The 14,168-nt window shown below is 38.2% G+C and overlaps 1 protein-coding gene across 4 annotated transcripts in view; it reads right to left on the minus strand.

Annotated features, from left to right (window-relative positions):
• LOC135222777 (uncharacterized) overlaps positions 1 to 14,168 on the minus strand; it is a 298,504-nt gene that overhangs the window by 125,509 nt on the left and 158,827 nt on the right. Inside the window, exon 1 of one of the 4 annotated variants that reach the window (XM_064261038.1) lies at positions 6,953 to 7,206. The exons of 2 other annotated variants lie outside the window; for them this stretch is intronic. The gene's annotated coding sequence lies outside the window, so the exon portion shown is untranslated. Of the gene's footprint in view, positions 1 to 6,822; positions 6,877 to 6,952; positions 7,207 to 14,168 lie in introns of those variants that run through there. One more of the 4 variants, XM_064261039.1, reaches the window with a different exon arrangement.

Below are 14,168 nucleotides of genomic sequence, written 5' to 3' on the forward strand. Positions count from 1 at the left end.
GTGACACGGCCTGATGCATGTAAAGCAAAAGTATTATAATGCGCAGCAAACGTACGTACTGTGCAAGCATGACGTGATGCTTACCGGAACTGGGCTGACAAGCGGCAGCACACCCAAAAGTAGTGTGTGGCAGAGCATGTAACACCGACATAAGTATACAGTATATGTAACGTGGTGCTTTACAGCCTTACATCACCCTTGCGATGTGTCCACGTACTGTAGTGGTTAAACCTAAGGGCTGATAATGCACACATGTGATGCCAGTCACTGTCACCAAACTGCAGCATCAGCAATTACTGCCACACGAATTCTGAATCAACAGGGAGAACATTGACGAAATTCGTGCACTTATAGTACAGCAAGCAGGCATAGAAGAGAACTGTTGCTGGTCATCATTGAATATATGCACATCATGGTATTGGTGGAAATTGTGAAGGTTGTTGCAAGTCAAAAGCAGCGGAAACAGAGGAGGCCAAGGAGGGTTTGAGTATGGCGTTACCTGCAAAAAAGAATGGAGCAAGGCTATTATGACAACCTGATGGGGGAGTTGGCAACCGACAGTCCGGAACTGTACAAGAATTTTACCTGGATTGACAAGGACCTCTTCAATGAAATTGTTGAACATGTCACACCTTTCATTCAAAAGAAACACATTCTGGAGACAACCCACTAAACCAGGCCTACGTGCTGCTATCACCCTACATTTCCTCGCCACGGGTGACTCGCACAAGAGTCTGTAATACTCATTCTGAGTAGACTAGAATACCATTAGCTACAGACCTGCAGGGTCATTGTTGCTGTATATTGAGATGACCTCCCCTTCGCCTTGTCTTTGTATGCTGCAACGCCCTTGTTGTATATGAACTCGGGCTCATTCTCCAACCACTCCCCACCAGCGTCTCATTTCCTCCTGAGATGATGACAGAGGGGTTCTTCTTCCGGCACTTTAGGACTGCACCAGTAATAGGCTCGGGTCCTTCAGGAGTCTCATCATTTTTGCAAGATTGTGCAACCGCGCTTTCACGAGAATGATAACCAAAGACATTTGCAATATGAACTCCCAGCCTGAGTATCCTAAATTATAAAAAACGGAGTGGTTAATGGGGGACTTCCGTTTTTATATGTCATTTTGTCCACTTCTCAGTCACACTATTTAACTTTATTAATTTCAAGTACATCATTCGTATTTAAAGAAAAAATAGTATGATTAAAATATATACGTAATGTTTCTGTGTATTCTTGTTATAGCCTACAATGAACCTACCAAATGAAAATATCAAACTTTTTCATAAAGAACCATGCAAACAAATCCTTATAGTAAAACTAAATCAGTATCTTAATCATATCAACTTAAAGTATAGGCCTATTCCTGAATATTTTGTTATTCGAAAAATAATTGGGCCTGTTGGCTGAAATATATGCTTTACGAACAAATAAATAAAATCATCTAAAATGGTAAAACAGAATTCAAAAGGGAAGAATATTGCAAAACTAATGGTCTGAAATTAGAAATAGAATATTTAGGCTAGCCCCTACCCCTGTATCCGTCAATGCACTGTATAATGATATTCATGCGGAGAGATTTGTGTTTTTGTTTTTCTGTAGCGAGTATAACTCTTCATAATTCTATATCAATCTACCTGCCTTCAATCCCTGCCCTATTCGACTGGTTTCATTCTGTGTCTTCAACAACTTTCGACCTGACTGAATTCTTCAGTATGAACATTATAATAGTTTGCTGCTAATTTAATGATAAAAGATGTCAAGTCTCACTTTACTCTTATTTAACATAATGCCCACTTACACATTATAGTACTCGGTGTTATTTCATCATTTTCTGCATCAACTTCTCAAGTTGTTATGTAGCCATACCAATGCTTATTAATCCACTACAGAAGGTAAGCTGGAAAATCTACAAAAAAAGACATGAGGATAGGAGTTCACTTTTCAAAGGTTAATTATCTAATTAAATGCCAATTACATTATATATGTGTAAACTGCTTTGCACATTTCTCTCTCTCTCATTTCTACTCATTTACTGCGGTAACTTCTTATAAATTACTAAGTAATAATAATAATAATAATAATAATAATAATAATAATAATAATAATAATAATAATAACAATAATAATAATAATAATAATAATAATACACAGTAATTTACTGATAGCTACAGTGTAAACTGGCTACACCTCACAAATGTTATTAACTGTAAGCAAGTTATAACGAGAATATACAGAAACATTACGTATGTATTTTAATCATGCTATTTATATTATTTTTCTTTAAATACTAATGATATACTTGAAATTAATAAAGTTAAATAGTGTGAGTGAGAATTGGACAAAATTACAGATAATAAAAGTCCCCCACTAATCACTCGGGCTAGGTGACGTCATCAACTGCACATGAACAGACTTATTCTTTATTAGATTTTGATATAACCTGAATCCAGCGGCCCGTGTCGCAACCATGTATCCGAGTTGACGAGACGAAGTCGATGCGGATATATTTCGTCAGGTATCGTAACCATCAATTGTGTCCGAATGTTCGCAGTCTCTTTGAATCATTTTTCTCTGAGTCACAGTATTGGCTCAACTTGGATCCGCTTTCCCAGTTGCTGCGATTGAATATAGTCGTTTTTCATACTCATACGGTCATAAATTGAAATATTATAACAATAGATTAATCTATGCTCGACCATTCTTTCAATTCACGTTGTCTCTTATTCCCAGTTATTTCTTAGACAATTGCTGTTTCTGAAGGGATTACGATGTGAGAGAGAGAGAGAGAGAGAGAGAGAGAGAGAGAGAGAGAGAGAGAGAGAGAATACATGTACCACAGATGTCACACAAGCAGATTAAGAAATGGTTCCGAATCAACGGGTACGATCAAGCCCCAAGCACTCACAGATCGCAACGGAAAACTACAAAGTTCAAACGGAATAGGACTGCTATCGGCATAGTGTGAAAAAGTCAAAAGAGCCACCCAGTGTCTTTTGAATGTAGTACTTCATTCTTCGTTCTGGAATTTGAAGAGTTAGGTTTGGCAGTCAAAACATGAAAAGTTTTAACCACGCTACAGCTAAAAAATAAATTCGGTTCTCAACCACTGAATCACTTCCAGTTCTTGTCCCATCTTTGTGCCGCAAAAATGTCACGCTCTTCTTCCACCTACAAGCTTGCGCTGGGCCACACTCTTTCTAGCATTACCAGTTAGTAACATGAAATTAGGTTTCATCTGTGGAAACATTCCAAAGAATCTAATTTTTGCGTGAACGTGGAGGGATATGTGTCTAGTATCACCGAAAAAAAGTCAGTGTCTCAGGGTAGCCAACTTATTTTTTCGGCCTCCTTTATCACCACGCATGGCCAAAATAGAACCATTTTTAACTATAAAAATGAGTCAACGAAAAAACTTGGAAACCGCTAATCATATGGAAGTAAGCCATAGAAGAACAAAGGTTGGAATCATAAAAACACATCCAATGCTTCAGTCCCAGACTCAAAATATCTAATAGTTCGGCTGCTAAGGCCATTAATAATATTTCTTTCTCTCTGTATCTGGAACGGTCAATCATAGGAAAGAAGTTCATAGAAGAAAATGATGCAAAATATTAAAATACATCAAGTGATGTGACTTTAACTTTCATACCTCAAATTGTATAGAAGATATTGCAATTGAAATTTGTTGTATCTCAATTTCCCCGCAAAAAAAAAAATAAAGCAACGAAAATGTAGCGTTCTTTATGGAACTACAAAACAGTCATTTTAGGAAAGAATTTCATGGATGAAAAAAGATGCAGAATATCAAAATACATGATGTGATGTGACTGTTAACTTAGTACCTCAAATTATATAGGCAACATTGCAATGAAGATTTGTATTCATCGAAAAAAACGGAAAATGTAGTGTTTTTTTATGTAACTGCAGAACGGTCATTCTTAGGAAAGAAGTTCATAGAAGAAAAAAGATGTAGAATATCAAAATACATCGTATGATGTCATTTTTAACTTCTATCTCAAATTCTATAGGAGATATTGCAATTGAAATTTTAAGTATCTCAATTTCATCGTACAATGAATATGAAAAATATAGCCCTTTTTATGTAACTCACAAGTGGTTATTTGCCAAAAAATATGTGCAAGGAATTTAAAAAAGTTGCAGAATATAAAAATATATCATATGAATTAATTATTAACTTCATAACACTAATAATATTGGAGACATTACAATTATTTTTTTTTTTTTTTGAGTACTTCAATTTTATCTTGAAATATCTAAACAATAAGCAATTCATTGTTTATCTAAAAGAAAATAAATTATTTGAAAAAATATCAAGGGAAAAACTTTAGGAAAATTAATATATACCGAATAAAATCCAGCTTCATCTGAATATCTCTGAATAAAGCGAATATAATCCTAATGTTGTTTTAAACTTTCAAAACCTACTGTACGGCACAAAGGGGCAATCTATGAAAGAACGAAGATCCCCATATAACTACTTCAGTTCTAAAATAATTATTTGTAATTTGTTTAGGAAACGTTACAACTAATATTTTCAAAACTAAAGAGATATCTTCCTTTTCCTCTGACACGTCATCATATATCATTGCTGCTTCTCCATCTGAACAATGGCCACCGCAGACCCAGTAACACAAAAGAGCCCCTCATCTCTTCTGCAGCCGCCGCATCTCACTCACTAATTGGCGCTGCTTCTCTCTTTCCCTGCAACTGCAACATGCCGATTTCTACAGTTCATCGGGGAATATATTACCAATAAGCCTCTTCGGTCTTCACTTATGACCTCGATCAAGCTCCGATCCTCTTCCAATTGGGCTTCAATTTAGCTTTATTATCCGGTTCTTTCCAGACTATTAATTGGAGTGCGCTCTCAGAGCAAGCTAGATACTGGCCTCTTCTGTTGGTGGTAGAATTTCTGGATTGGTCTTGCCCCTCTGTGCTTCTTGGAGAAATCTGGACTGCCGTTCCTTTTATAAGGTATTTGGAATACCACAGGGAATTTTCATTGTCCCAGTCCCTTTTACTTTAATTAATACTCTTTGGAATTTTTCACAGCTTTCATGCATTTTGCCTCCATTTTATATTACTAAATATTATGACTGCTGATGTTACATAAAATTGCCGTAAAAAGAATTCTCTCTCTTTTTCTGTCCGACCAACTTCATTTTCAAAATATTCTAGAACTCTTTTAACATAATATTATGTTATGGACTTGCTGAGTTGGCCACCACGAGCTTCGCAGTCAACTAGGAATAAAAAAATGTGCGAATCATTTCGGTAATCTGGAATGAGGCGATCGCTCACCATCGCAGAACTGCCCAGTTGCTCGTCTGCCTGCATTCAAGCCTGGGCGGGCGGATCGTGACGTTGTCAGTGTGACGGAGGGAAATAAGTGGGGTCGCTCAGGCAAGAGAGGTCAAATACGCTAAGGCTCGATTTTCGCGGTCACTCACTGAAGTAGATAATGTTACTTCCAAAGCAAGGAAAATCACGACCACTGAAATTCTCTTTGGGCCGTGATGATATGACGTCAAGAAGAACTTCGTTGACCTCGCCTCTCCAAAATGGTCATACCATCTGCTGTTTTTGTTTATCATTTTCCTTCCGGCAAATAACTGATAGATAAATTCATTTCTACCTGTGCATCACACATGAAGGCTAAAATTCACTTTAATAAGTGGTTTTATATATGATATATATATATATATATAATATATATATATATATATATATATACAATTGTATTAAACTACAAATGTCCTATAATATCCGATTCGCTCTACCTCGGACTTAACTTATTTCCATATATGTTAACCAAAAGGGAATTTGTTAGTTGATAATAATTTCGTCCTCTCGTGGTTTCGAACCAGCGGACAGAGGCGAAATCAGGACGTCAGTATGTATGAGTATATACACATTACATACATATAAATATATATGTATATAAGTCATATCACATTACCGTGATTCATATGCATACATCGAGCTACAAATATCCTTTAATTTCTAATTTGCTCTACCTCGGAATTAATATATTTTCAAATATGTTTAACCGAAGTGGAATTTTTTTGTCGGTGGCGGTATGGGTTTAAGCTTAAGTGTCGTCCTGGATTTGTTTGGTTTCGATGGTTCGCGCCCGGGAGCCGACAAATCTCTTATCGACAAAAATTTCCCCTTCGGTTAAACATATATTTAAATATATTAATTCCGAGGTAGAGCGAGTTAGATATTAAAGGACATTTGTAGCTCGAGGTATATATATGTATATATATTTACATAATGTGTATGTCTGTCTGCATGCATATTTGAATTAGTCTCTAACTCAGTGGACAGTCTCCGTGCAGTATACATAATTATTTAACCACGCTAGTTGATATAGACTAGATGTTAGAACGTGTACACAACTACGGGAGAGAGATTCACTCAGCACAAGCGTTACCTTTCACACCCTGACTTCACTAACTGGCACCTTATTCCAACATGACCTAAGAAAAGCATCCCTACCGAAGAGGGATTAACTCCTGACCCTTGCCACCAGCTATGGTACCTACTCCTGCGTCCCTTACTGCGTAATCAACTCTAGAGTTGAACTGATATCCAAATAAAGATTGTTACAAAACGAATCACGGTATGATTAAGCTTCATTCAGCTCCAAAATAGCCTGTTCACTTGTAAACCAAGATGAAAATGCCCCAAATTCAACCGCTATCGTGGTTGATTGTCGCTAATTCTACAGACACGTCGACAAGCAACCTGAGATGTCACTTCCCCCTTTGATACAATAAAGCGACACTTAACCCAGCGTGGAGTCGTCACACTTCTCACCATCCACTTGTCAAGTTGCATACTGACTTGGATGGCGAAGAGCTCAAGACATATGTACTTGATATTTGCAAACATGCATCATCAGGAGGAACTCGCATCCCACCTTCATCTGTGACATGACGTCATTCTGGCAGAGACCCAAAGAATCGCAGAGGTCTGTTATTGCTGGCTCACAGAACGAGAATTTTCGTCTTGTTTATGTGCGATGGCTGTAGCCGCGTAGAAGCCACAAAGGAATGACAGAACGCGCATAACTTGGTGACAGGTTCACGTTGAAATATTCCTGCGGGAATTGTGAGAGTCGGTTTTAAGAAGGCACTTCATCCGTATGTGTAAGGTTGCAGCTGACACGGAACGATTCCCTTGGATGACTGAGATGAACATCTCGACGTGGGCCGCTATACTTACGTGTCATTGCTGATGACGTTGTGTTACCGCTTCGAGGATTTATCGATATTCTTGCCAAAGGATGAGTACATTCGCTGCCAAAGTGGATTCTTGATTATTAGTTTTTATTATTATTGAAAGAACAAAAGAGGAAGAAAGCCTGAAAAATCATTCCTGCACAAATTATACATAGAGCTGAGCATTATTTCGCTTTTTGGTTAACAATGTTGTCTTATTTATCCATCTCAAGACTGCCAGATGAGACGGCCAGCGTTCTTACAGGTGCAGTTGGACGTTATCAGCTTTTTAGTTCTGTATTCATCTCAGAACGAGTCAGTTTTTACCATCTAGCAAAAGGTTTGAAAGACTCAATATCCCTAAGCTAAGAAACATACAAGAAAAATGCTCGATACTTCAGAAACCCAAAATATACAAACCGCTTTACCGCAGCCATTAAGCATTAAGCCTCTAACACAAGAGCAACGATGGCGCTCATAAATAAATCTTTTTCTTTTTGTAAATAATGTAGATTATTTATGGATATGTAGCACTTGCGCACACAAGGGAGGGGGAGAGAGAGAGAGAGAGAGAGCCAAGGGTCACTCAAACGTACGTGCGCGCCCACACACACATACACACACACACACACACACACACACATATCATATATATATATATATATATATATATATATATATATATATATATATATATATATATATATATATCTCGAACCAGTGCTTTGATGGTACTGTTGATATCGATACAAGTCTCTCTCTCTCTCTCTCTCTCTCTCTCTCTCTCTCTCTCTCTCTCTATATATATATATATATATATATATATATATATTATAGAGAGAGAGAGAGAGAGTTCGGAGAGACGAGAGAGAGACTGGAGAGAGAGAGAGAGAGAGAGACTTGTGTCCATATTACCGGTGCTGTCAGAATCTTGTTGTCATTAAGAGTATTGGAGTGCAGTCATTAGGTATGGGTTGTTGATTATGACCTCCTTAAGTATGGTGAAGTTTTTAAAATGGACTCTTGATGAATGATCTTTCTTTCAAATGAGGTTTCGATGTATTTTTTCTCTGTTCACCGGCGCTGGCTGTCTGCTGATCTGATTTAGAACCCACGTAAATGTTTGCATTTAATGTATATGTATGTATATATAAGTATATATATATATATATATATATATATATATATATATATATATATATATATATATATATATATGTGTGTGTGTGTGTGTGTGTGTGTGTGTGTGTGTGTATAGAGAGAGAGAGAGAGAGAGAGATACACACACACACACACACACACACACACACACACATATATATATATATATATATATATATATATATATATATATATATATATATATACTATATATACACCTATAGAAAGACAGTAAGACTTTAATTAACCAAGAGAGCAGGCAGGTTTTAGAGGCGGGTATTCAATAACTGACCATATCCATGTATTAACCAGCTAAAGGAAAAAAATAACAGAGTATGACAAACCACTATGGATGGCATTTGTACAATATAAGAAAGCTTCTGATTCTGTCAAAACTTCAGCAGTACTAAAAGCCCTTCAAAAGCAAGGAAAAGATAAATCTCATGTTAGAACACTTGAAGATATCTATACGGGTAGTAGAGCAATCCTAAGACTATATAAAGACTGTGAGTAAGTTCCGATTGAGAAAGGAGTTAGACAGGGAGACCCCCATCTCTCCTAAATTATTCACCGCGTGCCTTGAAAAAGTTTTCAAGAATTTACATTGGTAAATGTAAGAATTAACATTAATGGGGAATACCTTAACAACTTGAGATTTGCAGATGACATAGTTCCATTCAGTGAATTAGGAGAGGAATTGCAATAGATAACAGGAGATTTAATAGAGAAAGAAGAAATGTAGGACTGAAAATGAGTAAGAGTAAAACTAACATAATTTTCAATGAAAATGCAGAGACGACAAATAAGGGTTGTGGACGAACCTCTAGAGATTGCTAATGGATATACGTATTTAGGACAGACAGTAAGTGTTTTCCCAGGACATGAGACCGAAATTAAAAGAAGGATAAGCATTGGATGGAGAGCTTTTGATAAACAAAATGAGATTATGAAAACTAAAATCCTATTTTCCTAAAACGAAAAGTATTTAATTAGATGGTCCTACCAGCATTAACTTATGCATCAGAAACTTATAGCCTTACTAAAGCCGTAGAACATAAGCTAGTTACAACTCAAAGAGCTATGGAAAGAATAATGATGGGAATAACTCTAAAAGACAGAAAAAGAGTAACATGGATGCGAGAGCAAACTAAAGTAGAGGATATTCTAACAACAAGTAAGACAAAGAAATGGACGTGGGTCAGGACATGTAATGAGAATGTCAGATAATAGATTGACAAAAAGAATAACAGAATGGGTCCCTAGAGATTGCAAATGAAGCAGGGGAAGGAACAGAAGACGATGGATTGTCGAGCTAAGAAAATTTGTGTGTATAGACAGGCATAGAAAGACCATAAACAGACGGGAGTGGAAGGACATGTCTGAGGCCTTTGTCCTGGAATGGACTTGCAATGGATAATGATGATGATGATGATGATGATGTAATATATATATATATATATATATATATATATATATATATATATATATATATATATATATATATATATACATATATGTATTATATATTATAAATATATATATATATATTATATATATATATATATATATATTATATATATATATATATATATATAAGCGAATACCACAGGAAAAATAATAGTCAGAAATACAAGCGCTTTCGTCTTTACTCAGACATCGTCAAGGAGTTAAAGACGAAAGCGCTTGGATTTCTGACTATTATTTTCCTGTGGTATTCGCTTATTATGAAGTCACGTGCATCTACAGTGAATTTTTTAAGCAGATAATATATAATATATAAGATAATAATATATATATATAATCATATATATATATATATAAGGGACACAAACATATGACATAATGATGTCAACTATTCGCAGCCATTTCCATCTACCCTTGATATCTGTATATTGTTATAAATGAAGGCCTTCTGCCAATTTTGTTTGGGAAAAATCCAATTTTAACTTAAATGTATTTACCAATAGCTGGAATTTCAGGCAAGGATCTTCCTTGAGCCTCGGTCCACACCTTATCACATCCTGTATCCTAGTGTACTACCCTGGGGAAGCTCTTCCACATTTCAGACTCAGCCAGCGATTTGGCGACACCACAGCCTAGCTCCTCTCACTCACCCCAGGTCAGAGGGCTCCACGGGCAGATGAACGGAGGCGGCCGGGCGGCGAGAGCATATAGCAAGCAAGGAAACACACCATTGCAGGGGTCAATACTAAAACGAGCTTTAAGGAATTCTGAGAATTGGGACACTGGGAATTTGACAGTGAGGAAGAATTGAGTGCAAGACAAAGAGATGGATACTGGCAACCAACTGCAGTTTTCTTACCTTATCTCATGGGGGTGACTGTCATAAAGGCCTGAGGGATGTCATAAGGTCCTGAGGGATGTCAGGCACTTCACTATAAGGCATGGACAAACTAGATTCTTCCACTGGGAGTCAAGTGACAGGACAGGAGGTTACGAGGAGCTTGGCAAGAGCTCAACTCATGATGGTAGTGGTCTGCTGCTAGCCAGGTGGTAACCCAAGAGAGCGTTAACAGTCTCTGCCCTGTCCTGGGACAGAATGAGATTCTCAAGGATGAAGGTAGGGCAGGTGGGGGTCTGGAGCATAGTGAGAGAGGAGGGTCAGGGCAGAGGTCTGCCACTCAATTGGCACTGTGGAAGTGCAGACTTCTTGTACGACACAATAATGTAAGCGGAATTTAACATGAATGATGGCTGTGTCCGGGGCTCTGTTTAGTGTGGTTTCGAGCCTAAGTCGTGGTCAGCATGAAGGTAGGACTAGATACCAAGGTCTCTGGACTTGAAGCGAGGATCAGCTGTCGCGGGTGCTCTTACGCGTCTTGACCTATACAGTACAGCACTGCAAGGGTATGAACTCCACATAGTATATTTACACCCTAAAAGGAGGGTATTGGAGTTTGGGGTTTTCATGCCAACCCCCCACCCCCTAAACTGGAGCTAGGGCCATCGGCGGCATCTTAGCTGGAAGCTTCCTGCAGTGATTCTGATTTCCAAGGACACCACTGCCTTTGTCCCTCCATCTCGGAGACTCGGATTTTGAAGATTTTGAAAACAACAATTAGTACCAGTATCGACTTCGTAAGGAGGTTTTCTAGGCAAGAGGTACTAAATGCACTGAAGAAGATGAAGAATGGGAAGGCAACCGGACCAGACATGATCCCGGTGGAGGCATGGAAAGCATTAGGAGATGAAGGAGTGGATATACTGTACGATCTTATGATAAAGATCCTTGAACAGGAAAAGATACCAAATGAGTGGCGTGGGAGTATATTGATCCCAATTTTTAAAGGGAAAGGCGATGTCCAAGAGTGTGGTAATTATAGGGGCATTAAATTGATGTCCCACACTTTGAAGATACTGGAAAGGATGATAGATGCTAGACTGAGAGAAGAAGTACAAATAGGTAAAGAGCAGATGGGATTTATGAAGGGAAGGGGAACAACAGATGGTATATTTTGTCTGAGGCAAATAATGGAGAAATTCGGGGAAAGACAAAGGGACCTACATATGGTATTCATTGACCTTGAAAAGGCTTATGACAGAGTCCCGAGACAAGAGGTATGGAGGAGCCTGAGGGAGAAGATGGTGCCAGAGAAGTATGTGCGATTGATACAAGAGAGTACCGGAATGTATTTACCAGAGTGAGGAGCAGTGTTGGGGAGACAGAAGGTTTTGAGGTGAGAGTAGGATTACACCAGGGGTCGGCTCTGAGCCCATTTATCTTTAACATAGTGATGGATGTTATAATAGAGGAAGTAAGGGAGACAGTACCATGGAACATATTGTATGCGGATGATATTGTTCTGTGTGCAGAGAGCAGGGAAGATCTGGAAGTGAAATTGGAAAGATGGAGACAAGTACTGGAGGACAGAGGAATGAGAATAAGAGATCCAAGACAGAATATATGTGTACCACCACTGAGGGGGATGATAGAGAAAGTATTCAGCTTGGTGGAGAGCAAATAAGGAGAGTTGATAAGTTTAAGTATTGGGATCTTTTGTTAACGCTGGAGGAAGTATGGAAGAAGAAGTAAAACATCGGGTACAGGCAGGCTGGAACAACTGAGAGCGGCCTCGGGAGTTCTTTGTGACAAAAGAGTGCCGCTTAGGTTAAAAGGAAAATTTCACAAGACGGTGGTAAGAACAGCAATGCTGTATGGTACGGAAACAGCAAGCATGAGAAAAGCAGAGCAGAAGAAGATGGATGTGGCAGAAATGAGAATGCTTAGGTGGATGTCTGGGGTAACAAGAGTGGATAGGATCAGAAATGACTACATAAGGGGGTCAACTAAGGTGGTGGAAGTATCAAAGAAAGTGCAGGAGGGGAGGCTGAGATGGTATGGACACCTGTTGAGAGGAGAATGAGGACCACGCTGGGAGACATACTATGGGAGTGGAGGTGCAAGGAAGAAGAAAGAGAGGGAGACCAAGAAAGAGATGGAAGGACTGTGTGAGAGGAGATTTACATGAGAAGGGAATTGATGAGGCAGAAGCGCAAGATAGAAATAGATGGAAACGGCTCATCCGAAACGGCGACCCCATATAAAAATGGGAAAAAGCTGGGAAGAAGAAGAAGAAGAAGAAGGAGTGGGGAACAAGGTGCAGGCGTTTGAGGAGAGAAAAAGTCATTTATCAAATGTGAGAGGGGTCAGTTAAGCCGGACGTTAATCAGGATCAAGGTCCTGCTTCTAGACATAATGGAAAAGCCCTTTGCAGGTGCGGGTCGTGCATTGTACAGAAGGGCTTGGTTTGACAAGTTGTTAATTATCTCGGATTTAAGCAAGGGGGACTCTTTCTGGTTTTACATTAATGACTTGAAAGTCAAAATACTCCAAAAGAGGAACTAACAAGATATAACTCTAGGAGGGACCTCACACAGATGGGAAATACTTCTGATGATTAACTACTTCTGGAAAGCATTACAAATCTCACCCTTATGCCGTGCGTGGGGACTGAAATTTAATATCTTAAGGCCACTATTAGACAAATCATACTCGGGATAACTGCAGTCATATATATAATATATATATATATATATATATATATATAACTATATATATATATATAATATATATACCTATGCTGTGGGTTTCGTAATGCAATAATTTTCCCTCAGTAACTTTGTATAGTATTGTAAAATGTATGTTTTATGTTCAGATTCCCATATTTAAGTTGGCTTACAGATAATATGTTTAAATAATGTACAATTGAGGGTTGAAGTGAGTAGAGAGATGAGTTAGCTATAGACATGAAAGAAAGAAGTTGTTTGTCCCTCCTTGAAACTGCTGAGACGGCTCATTTTTGCCTCGGTAGATCATGTATGGAATATTCGCAACTGAGAGATTATCCGGGAATTTTCCATAGAACGATATTATTTCTTTTTATTTGCAGTAATTGAAGATATTTTCCGATGAAACTGTTTAATATCACTGATTAATTAACTCTTATCGCTTTCAATTTGTCAAAAGAGGACTTGTAGACTCATAAATAGATTAGTGTGGAATGGAATATTCCGTGATGTCGCAGAAATAGCGCAGCTATAGTCTCATTGTGAACGAGTTTAGTCACTCATCCTGACGAGGGGCCCCATTCGCCCTTGTTCGTCCATATCACCCATAGAACGATCATTATACTTTTAGACGAGAAATCATGCATTGGTTCTCTCTCTCTCTCTCTCTCTCTCTCTCTCTCTCTCTCTCTCTCTCTCTCCCTCTCTCTCTCTCTCTCTCTCTCT

The sequence above is a fragment of the Macrobrachium nipponense genome, chromosome 8, assembly GCF_015104395.2.
Source record: "Macrobrachium nipponense isolate FS-2020 chromosome 8, ASM1510439v2, whole genome shotgun sequence".
Taxonomy (NCBI): domain Eukaryota; kingdom Metazoa; phylum Arthropoda; class Malacostraca; order Decapoda; family Palaemonidae; genus Macrobrachium; species Macrobrachium nipponense.